Source organism: Mirounga leonina, unplaced genomic scaffold (assembly GCF_011800145.1).
Source record: "Mirounga leonina isolate KUSES-001 unplaced genomic scaffold, KU_Mleo_1.0 Mir_126, whole genome shotgun sequence".
Classification (NCBI taxonomy): Eukaryota; Metazoa; Chordata; class Mammalia; order Carnivora; family Phocidae; genus Mirounga; species Mirounga leonina.
In genome coordinates, this window is record NW_023270314.1 from 2,476,977 (window position 1) to 2,489,868 (window position 12,892).

The window sequence follows — 12,892 nt, forward strand, 5'->3', positions numbered from 1 at the left end:
TGGAACACTACATCAAAAACTAATGATGTAATGTATGGTGATTAACATAACAATAATAAAAAAAAGAAAGCTAAAGGGAAATGACACTAGGTGTGTGACATTGGATGAAATGACACTGTAATAAAGAACACCAAAAACAGTAATTACATAGAAAAGATATGTGGTCTAAAAAAAAAAAAGAAAAGAAAAGATATGTGGTCTTTTCTAAATTTATGTAAATCTACTGGTAAGTAAAAACAATACAATAAATTGTGGGGTTTACAATGTACATATATGTAAATTATTTAAAATATATGGATATCAAATGCATGACATAAATAGCACAAAGTATAGCAAAATGCATGGAACTGTACTTTTGCAACTCCATAGAGTGAGGGGAGGGGAGAAGGAGGGCGAAAAAGGGAGAGAGAATCTTAAGCAGGCTCCATGCCCAGTGCAGAGCCCAACATGGGGCTTGATCTCACTACCCTGAGATCTTGACTTGAGCCAAAATCAAGAGTCAGATGCTTAACCAACTGAGCCACCCAGGCGCCCCTGCAACTCCATATATTTTATGTGAAGTTGTATGATATTAAGTAGCTATAATAAACTAAAAAATCACATTGTAATCCCCTTGAGCAACTACTAAATATTAATAAGACAAAGAAGTACAGCCAAAAATACAACAGATGAAATAAATAGAGAGCTAAAACTATTCAATTAACACAAAGGAAGGCAAGAAAGAAGAGAGGAACTAAAAAAGATATAAGACAAAGAGAGAACAAATAGCAAACAGTAGAACTAAACTCAACAAAATAATGACTTTAAATATAAATAGATTAAATGCTCCATTTAAAAAGCAGAGATTGGTGTTATAGTGAACTGATGAATTATTGAACATTATATCAAAAACCAATGATGTACTATACCTTGGCTAATTGAATTTAAATAAAAAAATTCTTACATAGTAAAAAAAATAAAAATAAATAAAAAGAAGAGATTGTCAGTCAAAATAAAAATGAAAGGCCCAATTATATGCTGTCCACAAGAGGAATACTTTGCTATCCCTAGGCACACAGTTTAAATATGATACAAATAATTCAAAAGTAAGGATAGAAAAAGATATATGATGCAAACAATAAACTAAAGAGCATGTGCCTATATTAACATCAAACAAAAGAACTTTTAAGATAAGGAGTATTCCCAAAGATAAAAGAGACAGTTTATAATGATTAAAGGGTCAGTTAGGGAGTTATATCTATCATAAATATGTATGTGTTTAAAAAAAAAAAACAAACTTTGAAGTACATGAACCAAATACTAACAGTAGAAGCAGATAAATCCACAATCATTGTGGTATATTTTAACATTCCCTTCTCAATAACTGATAGAATAATTAGGCTAAAAAGTGGTAAGGATATAGATTTGTAAAACATATGCAAACACAATGAACTAATACAGAGAACATTATGGCCAACAATTGAAAATATACATTATTTTCAAGTGTGCATGGAAGAATATTCAACAAGATAAACTGTATGCTGAGTGACAGAAAATTTCTCAACAGTTTTTTTAAGATTAAATCTTAAAGATATATTCTCTGACAATAACGGCAATAAATTAAAAATCGATGACACAAGAATATCTGGAAAAGTCCCAAATAATCAGAAATTAAACATATTTTTATGTAACCATGGCTCAAAGAAGAAATTGCAATGGAAATTAGAAAATATTTTTATCTGGAAGTAAAAAACTAAAATTTTTGATATAAAATTATCAGGAGGAGACAGCACTATAAATGAGTATATTTGAAAAGAAAAGTTCAAAGTCATTATGCTAAGTGAACTAAGCCAGATACAGAAAGATAAAGATAAGTGTGGCATCTAAAAAAGTCAAACTCGGGCGCCTGGGTGGCTCAGTTGGTTAAGCAACTGCCTTCGGCTCAGGTCGTGATCCTGGAGTCCCGGGATCGAGTCCCACATCGGGCTCCCTGCTCGGCAGGGAGTCTGCTTCTCCCTCTGACCCTCCCCCCTCTCATGTGTGCTCTCTCTTTCTCTCTGTCTCAAATAAATAAATAAAATCTTTAAAAAATAAAAAATAAAAATAAAAAAGTCAAACTCATAGAAAGAGGATTTAACATCATTAATCATCACTGATAAGAAAATAAAACTTACAATAAGATAGAATTCTTTACATGAACTAGAATGTCTGAAATTATAAAGACTGTTAACACCAAATTCTGCTGATACTGACAAGTAATTAGAACTCTCATATATTGCTGTTAGGTATATATTTAAAATAGTACAATCATTTTAGAAAACTGCGTTTCTTGAACACAGACAAATATCTAGACTATGACCCAGCAATTCCACAAGAAAAGATTTAAACAAAATTAACTATAGCAGTTTTACTCATAATACTTAGTTTAGAACAACCTACATGTCCAGAAAAACAGACACACAAATAATGGAATATTCATATGATGGAAAATTATTCAACAGTAAAAAAGAACAAATTACTGAAACCCTCAAGAACATGAGTTTCACAATTATGTTGGGAGAAACAGACCAGAAATTAAAGAGTACATACAGCTCAAGAACAACTGAAAGTAACTTTTGTTGACTGAAATCAGGACAGTGGTTGCCTTGGAGAGTGGGTATCCAAGGGAATTTTCTGTGGGAGATGGAAACGTTCTATATGTTGTTGAGTGGTGTTACATGGGGGTATGTGAAAAACCACTGAATTGTACACTTAGGTTCTGTGCATTTCATTTTATATAAAATAATTTCCCATAAGTAAAAAACATAAAAAAGAAAACAAAAACATGAAAAAAGTTTTCCCATAAAAGTGTAGCAGTAATATTCAAAATATGTTATATATTACATTTATACAGAAATTTAAAATACTAAACATTAATACTTTCTAGCTAATGTTTTGTAAATCTAGGTGTTAGTAGAATAAAACAAGGAGCTTTATTGTAGTTTTCATATATCCATACTAGAGAAGAAGCCTTAGAGATTAGTCCAAGTAGTCAACGAATACTTTCAACTTCAACAATCATCTGGCAATTGTTCAATCTTCAGACAAAGTTCCGACTAGTACTTGTGAGAATAGCATTCTATCCAGCTTTCAAGGAACATGTCTTATACAATTAACAATTTCTCTGTAATAACATCCTAAATTCAAAGTTAGTTTTAAATTTTAAGTCTAGGGGCGCCTAGGTGGCTCAGTCGTTAAGCATCTGCCTTCGGCTCAGGTCATGATCCCAGGGTCCTGGGATTGAGTCCCACATCAGGCTCCCTGCTCTGCGGAAGCCTGCTTCTCCCTCTCCACTCCCCCTGCTTGTGTTCCCACTCTAGCTGTGTCTCTCTCTGTCAAATAAATAAAATCTTTTAAAAAAATAAAAATAAATAAATTTTAAGTCTAAACTTTAAAAAGGTTAGACTTTTCCTACATAACAAATATTAATGTAGTTGTGTTTAAAAAATTACAAACAGAATCTTGGTTTTTAAAAAAATCCTTTCTAAAGTAGGCTAATTTAATTAGTAACAAACCAGAAAATTAGGCCACTGATTTTTTTTAATTTATTTATTAGAGAGAGAGTGAGAGAGAGAGCGCAAGAGGGGGTAGGGTTAGAGGGAGAAGCAGACTCCCCGCTGAGCAGGGAGCCCGATGTGGGACTCGATCCCAGGACTCCGGGATCATGACCTGAGCTGAAGGCAGTCACTTAACCAACTGAGCCACCCAGGCGCCCAAGGCCACTGATTTTTAATGTATCTTTTAATTGGTATAGATTTTGTTATTGTGATCCATAAGGAATAATAGTTATTATCTTTCTAACATTGCAAATTGTTTTTAAAGTAATAATTAAGGTATCCAGACAGAGAAATAATGGGTGATTTATTTGAGGATGCAATGAATACTAGGTGGTGAAAATTCAAATTACAATGATAACATTAATATACTAAGAAGCATTATTTGTTTACTTGAATTTTGAAAGTGTTTAATCATATAGTGGCTGCTATTTATGCATGCCTTATTTTTATAAATAGCTTCCTGACCAAAAGTTATTTTCTTATACACAATGAACTTGTAATATTTGAAATTCACTGAGTTGAGGTTAACAATAATTTACACAACCTTCTATTTGTTCAAAGCCTTTTCTTTATATTCATATTGCACCATTTTTAAATTGAGTCTAAATGTAGCATTATTAATGAAATTTTGCTATCATTAAAAGTCATTTGTTTTACATGTCAGAGTTTTTACACCATTCATAAATGGTTTTCCCTGAAGCTTATAATCTCAGAGAAACAACAGGCACATTCCTGAAGCTTTCAAGTAATAGGTCACTATAGATAAAGAAATAAGAAGGCTCTTGCATGCACACACACACATCCTTAATTTACTTAAAAAGGAAAGTAAAAGAGAAAGAGAAAAAAAAATGGAGTGAAATGGGGGAGGAGGTTGATATGTAGAGGCTGTTATGAAAAGTACCAGCTACAGCTGCATAGGACAGGAATGGAAAATAGGGTAATAAGATATGCCCCAGTTCTTAAATAAGTTAATAAAAATGCTGCTTGAAGAACAGCTGTCTTTAGCTGGAGCTGGGATGAAGAAAGGAGTAATGCCTGGAGTCTACTTAATGAAAGGTATTAGAGCATCGAAGGGGTCAAGGAGAATTATGCATTCTTTACAAATTCATTTTTTACAAATGGAATTACACTTAAAAGGACTTTTAAATTTGTAATTTAGAATTTGATACTTAAGACAATTTCACAATGGCAAACATTACACCTTTGGAATTGATCCAGGATAAAAAATGCGATACGTGTCTAGGAACTCTAAAAATTTCCCAGAATGGCTTCAGTATTTTACATAGTATTTTTAGTATTATAGTATTTTTGGTATTATAGGTAAGCACATATCTGATGACAGAAATTGAGTTTTCCTGAATTTTAAATCCATATTTGGACAAAAATATGTATATAGTTACATCATAAATATATCTGCACAAATTAATGAGGAAATTCATAAAATGAACCTCAATCTCCCCACCCCATAACAATTCTATCGAGATATTGTGAAATAATGGAAGAAAACTATTCTAATACCAATAAATTCAAATGATTCATTGAATTTCTAAGGTAAGGGTAACTCTTTCTAGTAGAAAGAGTTCTGGATCAGTGGAAGTTCTGCCAATAATTAGTTATAGCTCACTTAGTAGACACTTAACCTGTGTGCTTCATTTCCCATGTCTGCCAAATGAAATGACTAAATGAGGTTATCTCTGAGGTCCAATGAAAATATAAAATTATGTGATTCTAAATTTTAAAAGCACAAGAAATAAATTTGTTTCATCATGGTATTCCCATAGTCCCTACCATACTACTTCATATGTATTAAATACAGTCATCTTGAGTAGATGGATAAAAAGGGTACCAGGTATGATATTAAACATCATGTTCAGAGTTTTTGCTGGAAGCATTTTTGTTGGAAGCATCTTTCCTGCATAACTAATTGGCTGTAAGACAATTCTGCCATAAAAGATAAAATCGTGAAAAATAAAAGAGGGATATTCATTAAAAAGGACACAATTAAACATTAAAAATGAATAACAAATTTTGAAAGACTTTATTGTGAAATACTAAATATTTGAATACATTCAAAATGTATAGTGCAGATTCATGGCAATACTGCACAAAGAGTGGATTTTATTTTTTTTATTGTACCTAAGCACTTATCAAAAGTTTTTCATTCATAATATCATATATGCTTTTGCTTGCTGATTCATTTTCATGTACAGCATCTCATTTTTTTCTTTTTTTGCTAAAATTTCTTCCTTCACTAAAAGATATATCAATTTCCAAATACTGGGATGCATATTTGTAAGTGAGCTTTGTCTTGCATTGTGAAAACTTTCTACACCATTGTTTGCTGCATGTCCACTGATAGATGTTCCAAAGTTCTATGGGAAATGTGGGTTCAAAACTCTATGCCACTCTGCAGACCCTTATGGGAGCTGGCTAAGATTTATATCATTTATAGCATTTATATTATATCATTTATATATTAAAAATGGGAGTACTGTATCAATAGAGAAATGAAACCAAACTGTCAACCAGTTGATGAAACCATCTTTCAAACCAAACTGTCAACCCATTATATTTATCTTTTTCAGCAAAATTGCCTTACAGGGCGGAAATGATCTGATCGTGGTGAAAATGCTTGCAGCAAAGATGCTTACTTAGAACCATTAAACATATGAACTTCTGCTCTGGAGAAGATGGAGTAGATGTATTCTCCCTACTTCTTCCACTATCTGCAACTAAAACCATAGACATTAAATATAAAGACACTGAAAGGTGGAGAGAAGGCAGAGCAACTAGGGAAATCAGGACCCAAGAAAGAGCACACTGGTGAGTTCTCTGGGTTTTATTCTTGCCTCATATAGCCCCAAAGCCAGCAATCCAGAAATGTCAACTAGCTCAAGCCAAGAAAGCCCTAGTAAAAGTCTGCTCTCTCCAGCCCAAAAACAGTGTAGCCTAGGGAGACAAAACTTTTAGACAATAACAGCTCTACCCCAAAACCACAGAAGAAAACTGTGGCCCCACTCCCTCCCTAGTCTTCTACTCTCGGTACTGAGGCACCTCAACCATCTTTGATAGGGTGAGGTTGGAGAAGGCAAAATAAGAAGCTAGAACTTCTACCCTTTCCAGAAATAAGAAGACCGCTCCACCATGTCAGTGGACAACCATGTGGGGAGCAGTCATGAGGAACTCCTAGCCTTCCCAGCTAGGGCCAAGAGGCCTCCTCAGTGGAGGCCTAGTGGGCAGCCCTCTTTCCTGTGCCCATTCAGCATCCTTCCCTGGGGTGTCAGCGGAGGGTGAGGGGGAACCTGGATTTCTACTCCCACCTGCCAGTAATGGAGAAGTGCCCTCCCTTTCCCTACTAGAGTGGGTCACAGGAAATCATTACAGATGTAATGGCCTTAATAATTATAGGACTATTCACATACTAGGTGAGCTGTGGAAATTGCAGTTTTTGAACAAAGAGTTTGCTTCACCTAAGGTGCAAAATTTTTGTGTGTTAAACTGCTGGTATTATGTCCTTATTATCCTTTTGATGTTGGTAGTAGTGTCTAGAGTGGCTTCATTCCTAAGTATTGGTAATTTGTGTCTGCTTTGCCAGCCTTACTAGAGGTTTGTTAATTTTAACTTTTCAAAGAACCAGCTCTTTGTTTCACTGATTTTTCCTGTTGTTTTATGGGTTTTGATTTCACTGATTTCTGCTCTTATTTTTATTATTCTCTTCCTTCTTTCAGCATGTTTTGGGCTTTTCTTTTTCTAGACTGTAGTGGAGGGGAAGATGACCTTAGATTATTGTTTTGAGATGTTTCCTCTTTTCCAAGGAATACATTCAAAGCTATACACTTCCCTCTCTTCACTGCTTTAACTGTGTCCCACACATTTTGACATATTGTATTTTCATTTTATTTCAATTCAATATATTTTAGTTTACAATATTTCTTCATTTCTCTTGTGACTTCCTTGTTGACAAATGGATTATTTAGAAGTACCACTTTCTGCAACTGGTTTGATATCACATTTCAGTTCCAATTTTGCATCCTGAGAGCACTTAAACATAATTTTAAATCTCCCCAAAAAGAGATCTCCAGGCTCAGAGACTTTCACTGGAGAACTCAACCAAATATTTAAAGAAGAATTAGTACCAATTCTCTTCCAGAAATTAGAAGAGATTCATATTATGAAAGTAGTGTTATCCTAATATTGAAACTAGACAAAGACAGTGGGGGGGAGATCCCAAAAACTACAGACCAATATCCCTTATAAATATATAGATGCAAAAAGCCTTAACAAAATATTGGCAAATATAAATCAGTAATATATAAAAATAAATACACCACGATCAAGTGAAGTTGATTCCAAAGACCAAAGGCTTGTTCAATATTAGAAAATCAGTCAATCTAACCCACCGTATTAACAAGCTAACGAAGACAATCACATGAACATATCAATCACAAATGACAAAATTATAGAAGATGGAGAACAAATTAGTGGTTGTCAGAGGGTTAAGATGAGGGGAGGAGCAAGAGGGTGGACAAGACTTGGGTATGGCTGTGAAAAGGCAACATGAGGGATTATTCTCATGGAAATGTTGTCTATTTTGATTGCATTCACATAAATATGGTGGTTGTGATAATATACTAAAGTTTTACAAGATGTTACCATTGGGGGAAGCTGCCTAAAGGGAACACAGAATTTCTCTGAGTTATTTCTTATAACTGAATGTGAATCTACAATTATGTCAAAATAAGAAGTCTAATTAAAAAATATATTCCAGAAGCCACACCTTTCTTAGATATTTTACCATACAATTGTCTAAAAATAATTTTATAACCATAAGTTTCTACTTAAGGCTCCCAAAGTATGCATATTGAGTGTTTACTGTTTGCTTATCACTCTTCTAGGACTGTGTATTGATTGGTTGATTCATTCAAGCTTTCATAATATATTTGAGTATCACTGTATTCTAGACACATTTCTGAACATTGGAAATAACTGTGAACTACACAAAGAAAAATCCCTATCCTAATGGAACATGTGTTGTAACGAGGACAGATCCATAGACAATGCTATGTACAATACAGAAAAGTAAAGCAGATAAAGAGGACAGAAAATTCTAGCTGGGAGGAGGTTCAATTATAAATAAATCAGATCCTCTTTAAAGTGGTGGCATTTGAGGATACATTTTCAAAGGATAAAGGAGGAGACAAAACATAGCTAGGGGAAGAGAATGGTGGGTTAAAAAAGGACCCTATGGGCCTTGAAATGACTGTGGATTTTATTCTTTGTGACTTGGGAGGCTCAGTAACTATGTAATGAACAAATTCTTCTTCTAACAATTACTACAGTCTTTAGGACAATGGTCAAAAAACAATCACTATTTTTAGAGTTACTTATGCTGCTTCCTATTTTAAATTTAGCAGAGTTCTCATTTTTCCATATTATATTCAAACTTCTGCTACAAATATGCAAAATCAAGAGCAAAGTAAGGCCCACTTAAGTTTTTCAACCTCCCCTCCTACACTCTTTCCAATACTATGCACCCCACTCTAGTCAGGCTTCTACCTGAGCTTGACCTCCCCTTTTTTTAAAATGGTTTTATTTATTTATTTAAGAGAGAGAGAGCGAGAGAGTGATAGAGATAGGGAGAGAGAGCACGAGCTGAGAGGAGAGGGAGAAGCAGGCTCCCACTGAGCAGGGAGCCCCATGCAGGGCTCAATTTCAGGACCCTGGGATCATGACATGAGCTGTAGGCAGACACTTAACTGCCCCTCAGCCTGACCCCATTTCTTTATCCCACTGTGTGTTTTCTCTTGGTGTATCCTGGAATTCATATTTACTTCCTTCTCTCTATTAATCTCACTACTTTTGTGAATAGTGATGGTGTCACAGGGTGGCTTACCATGAGTGCCTCAGAATACCCATAATCTTCAGTTCTCCCTACCATTCGTATAGATCAAATAAAATGAAGAATGTTCTTTGACATGTAGTATGACATTTTCTCATAGCACAATGAGGAATAACAAAAAAGGATTTTTCAAAAACTTGGCTATTTTATTGATCTGTATCAGATAATCTAAGTAGACACTAGTGTAACTGCCTATGAAATTCAGGGTTCAAGACCATATCATCATTTCCCACTAGGTTACTGAATCTAAGCTTCTTCTACAAACAAATTCTGAAGCTGCCAATGAGCAACATCTAATTCATATTCCATTTCTTCAGGAGAGCTTTCAATAAAATCTATTTCTAATCTTCAATATTGCCTTCAATAAAATCATTTCCTATTTGATTTAATCTTCAATCCACACAATTGATTAACATATTAATACAGTTTTATATTTAATTGCTTTATATGTATTGGATATGTCTTTACAATAATGGTGGAGTTATTTGGATGCACACAGCAGAGATCACTGATGCTATTTGGGATTCAAACTTGAATCTTGAACCCCAAACATAGAGCCTGCAAATAGTAAGCATTAAATAAGTATATCTTGGTCAAATTTCCACACTACAAGTGTAAAAGATACTTTTCACCTGAAGTTCACTCTTAAGAGAAGTATTATGTTTAATACTTAAGTCTGTATGAGGGATATTTTGTAATAAAACACTTGAATTTCAATTAGAGTAGCAATGCTAATAGCTATTTCTTTCTGATCTGTGACAGGCAACTATAATGGCTTTTATGCTTTCAGCAATTATTGACTGGTAAGTAGAATGTGTCAATTCACTTGCTTAAGAACAAACAGGATCATGTAATTTACCTACATGCTTGACTTCTCAACTGATGTGATGGATAAGGAGAAAAATGTCAGAGGGATGCAGACAAAGGAAAAAGTGAACTTCTGAATTATTGCATTAATTTGCAACCCTGAGAAAAACTTTTACCACCCACATTCAGTCTATTAAATGGTATTAGAGAATGGTATCCATTCTTATAAGTCATATAAATATTTTATTTTTTAAAAAAGCTGGTAAATGGAAATCAAATTTAGTTGTAATCACAGTTTGCCCAGTAATCTATGCACTGCTCAGAGAGGTCCACAAAATAGGGATTCAAATAAAATGCATGACAGATAAATTTCTTAAATAATTCTTAGGGGAATTGTGGTCAGGACTTTGCAGAAGAGGATTGAGAGTAAAATATATATTAATATAGATAATTTATTAAAATATATAAATGGATAAATATTATATATAATTCTATTAATATATATTATATATAATTCTATTAATATATATAATATATATTATATATAATGTTATACATATTATATATTAAAAATATACAAATACATGTATACTAATAGTTTGCCATATATGGTTTTTTCAAATAACCAAGAGTAGAAGAAAAAAGAAAAACAAGGAAATGGAACACATTCTAATTCAACCACACTGTACCATTAATACATTTGTTAGCTCAGTGGATTTCCAGTGGGTCCCTACAGGTGCCTGCCTGACATCTTCTGTTGGACAAAAACAAATGAAGAAATCACTGCTGAAAATAACACTCCTAAAAACCACAATGTGTATTTTACTTTCCCTCAATTAAGTTTTCGGCATCCAAGGGATATAGCTAATTTTTCTCTCTTGATTCTAAATTACTGAACTTGGAAGAATTTCGAAAAAATCCAAACTATAAAATTATCTTCAAGGAAAAAAATGTTTTAAAAACTCAATATTAAGTTACCACATTTACTAAGATTTGAAAATATTATGGATAAGTACATGCATTTTGAGCTAATACGAGATTCTAAAAGTTCAGTCCTGTGTGCACATGAACTTGCTATAATATTTTTATTGGTACATATGATACACTTTGACATAAAATACTGTTAAAAGTACCAAGGTTTGGGGCCTTCATCTGTATTTGCCCTATTCCAACATGTTTGACTGTGACAATGGAACCAGCTTAGACACCAAACACTAATCTTCTCATAAATTCAGTCGTCATGATGCATGTTTAACTGTGTCCAGATATGACCGAGTTTACACTGAGAAAAATACCCAATAATCCCTGGAAGGAATGTTAAGGTCAGACACCAGGCAGTGAGAGAGTGAGCCAAATTTGATTTTACTTTATGTCAAAAATAAGTACAGAGTCAGTGACTCAGAGCTGACTATACACCATGACTAATCTTAGACCACTATAAATTAGAAGTTTGCGGCAGCTATAAAACTGTTTCCATTCTGAACAATGAATCTCCAGTTCTTACTAATATCTAATCAACAAACAGTTCATGTGAACCTAAATAAAAGCAAAGTATTTACCTAACAAATACTGTAATCAGAAATAGAACTATATCCTAGACCTGAAACTTAATTTTAAAGATGAAAAAATTACTTAACTATTTTTGAAGTACTAATTACTACTTATGTTTCATGTGAATGACTCTCCTTAATTAAAAATACTCCTATATTTGCATGGGAGAAAATATCTATAATTTTGCCTGGTGGAAATATAGAAATAATATTTTGCAATGGAATAAAAACCTTTATGGAAAATTATAAATTTAATAAGAAAACAATTCATTTCTTTCTCCTAAAAACATGTGAGTACCTGTAATTCCCAGGGTATTTGCTAGGAACTGTGAGTAAAACAAAAACAAATTAGACATAGACCCCACAAGGAAAAAGTTTACAATGGAATAGAGTGCATCTCTAATTTCAGCATTGTCCTACCCACATAATCTTATTTAAATGCAGACTTATCTGTGATCACCAAGACAGCATGGTATTGGCACAAAAACAGACACATAGATCAATGGAACAGAATAGAGAGCCCAGATATGGAACCTCAACTCTATGGTCAACTAATCTTCAACAAAGCAGGAAAAAATATCCAATGGAAAAAAGACAGTCTCTTCAATAAATGGTGCTGGGAAAATTGGACAGAAAAATTCAGAAGAATGAAACTCAACCATTTGCTTACACCATACACAAAGATAAACTCTAAATGGATGAAAGACCTCAATGAGAGACAAGAATCCATCAAAGTCCTAGAGGAGAACATAGGCAGTAACCTCTTTGACATTGGCCACAGCAACTTCTTTCAAGACATGTCTCCAAAGGCAAGGGAAACAAAAGTGAAAATGAATTTTTGGGACTTCAACAAGATAAAAAGCTTCTGCACAGCAAAGGAAACAGTCAACAAAACAAAGAGGCAACCCACAGAATGGGAGAAGATATTTGCAAATGACATTATAGAAAAAGGGCTGATATCCAAGATATAAGAACTTCTCAAACTCAACACCCAAAAAACAAATAATCAAGTCAAAAAATGGGCAGATGACATGAACAGGCAGTTCTCCAAAGAAGACATA

General features: G+C 33.7%; 1 protein-coding gene and 1 long non-coding RNA gene across 4 annotated transcripts in view; one reads left to right on the forward strand and one right to left on the reverse strand.

Moving 5' to 3' along the window:
• PTPRQ (protein tyrosine phosphatase receptor type Q) overlaps nt 1-12,892 on the reverse strand; it is a 200,353-nt gene that overhangs the window by 106,622 nt on the left and 80,839 nt on the right. The window lies entirely within an intron of this gene.
• The window catches only part of LOC118008528, a 150,915-nt gene that overhangs the window by 96,266 nt on the left and 41,757 nt on the right, over nt 1-12,892 (forward strand). For all 3 annotated transcript variants that reach the window (XR_004678709.1, XR_004678708.1, XR_004678707.1), the window contains exon 4: nt 6,161-6,398. This is a non-coding gene — a long non-coding RNA (uncharacterized LOC118008528). The remainder of the gene's footprint in view (nt 1-6,160; nt 6,399-12,892) is intronic.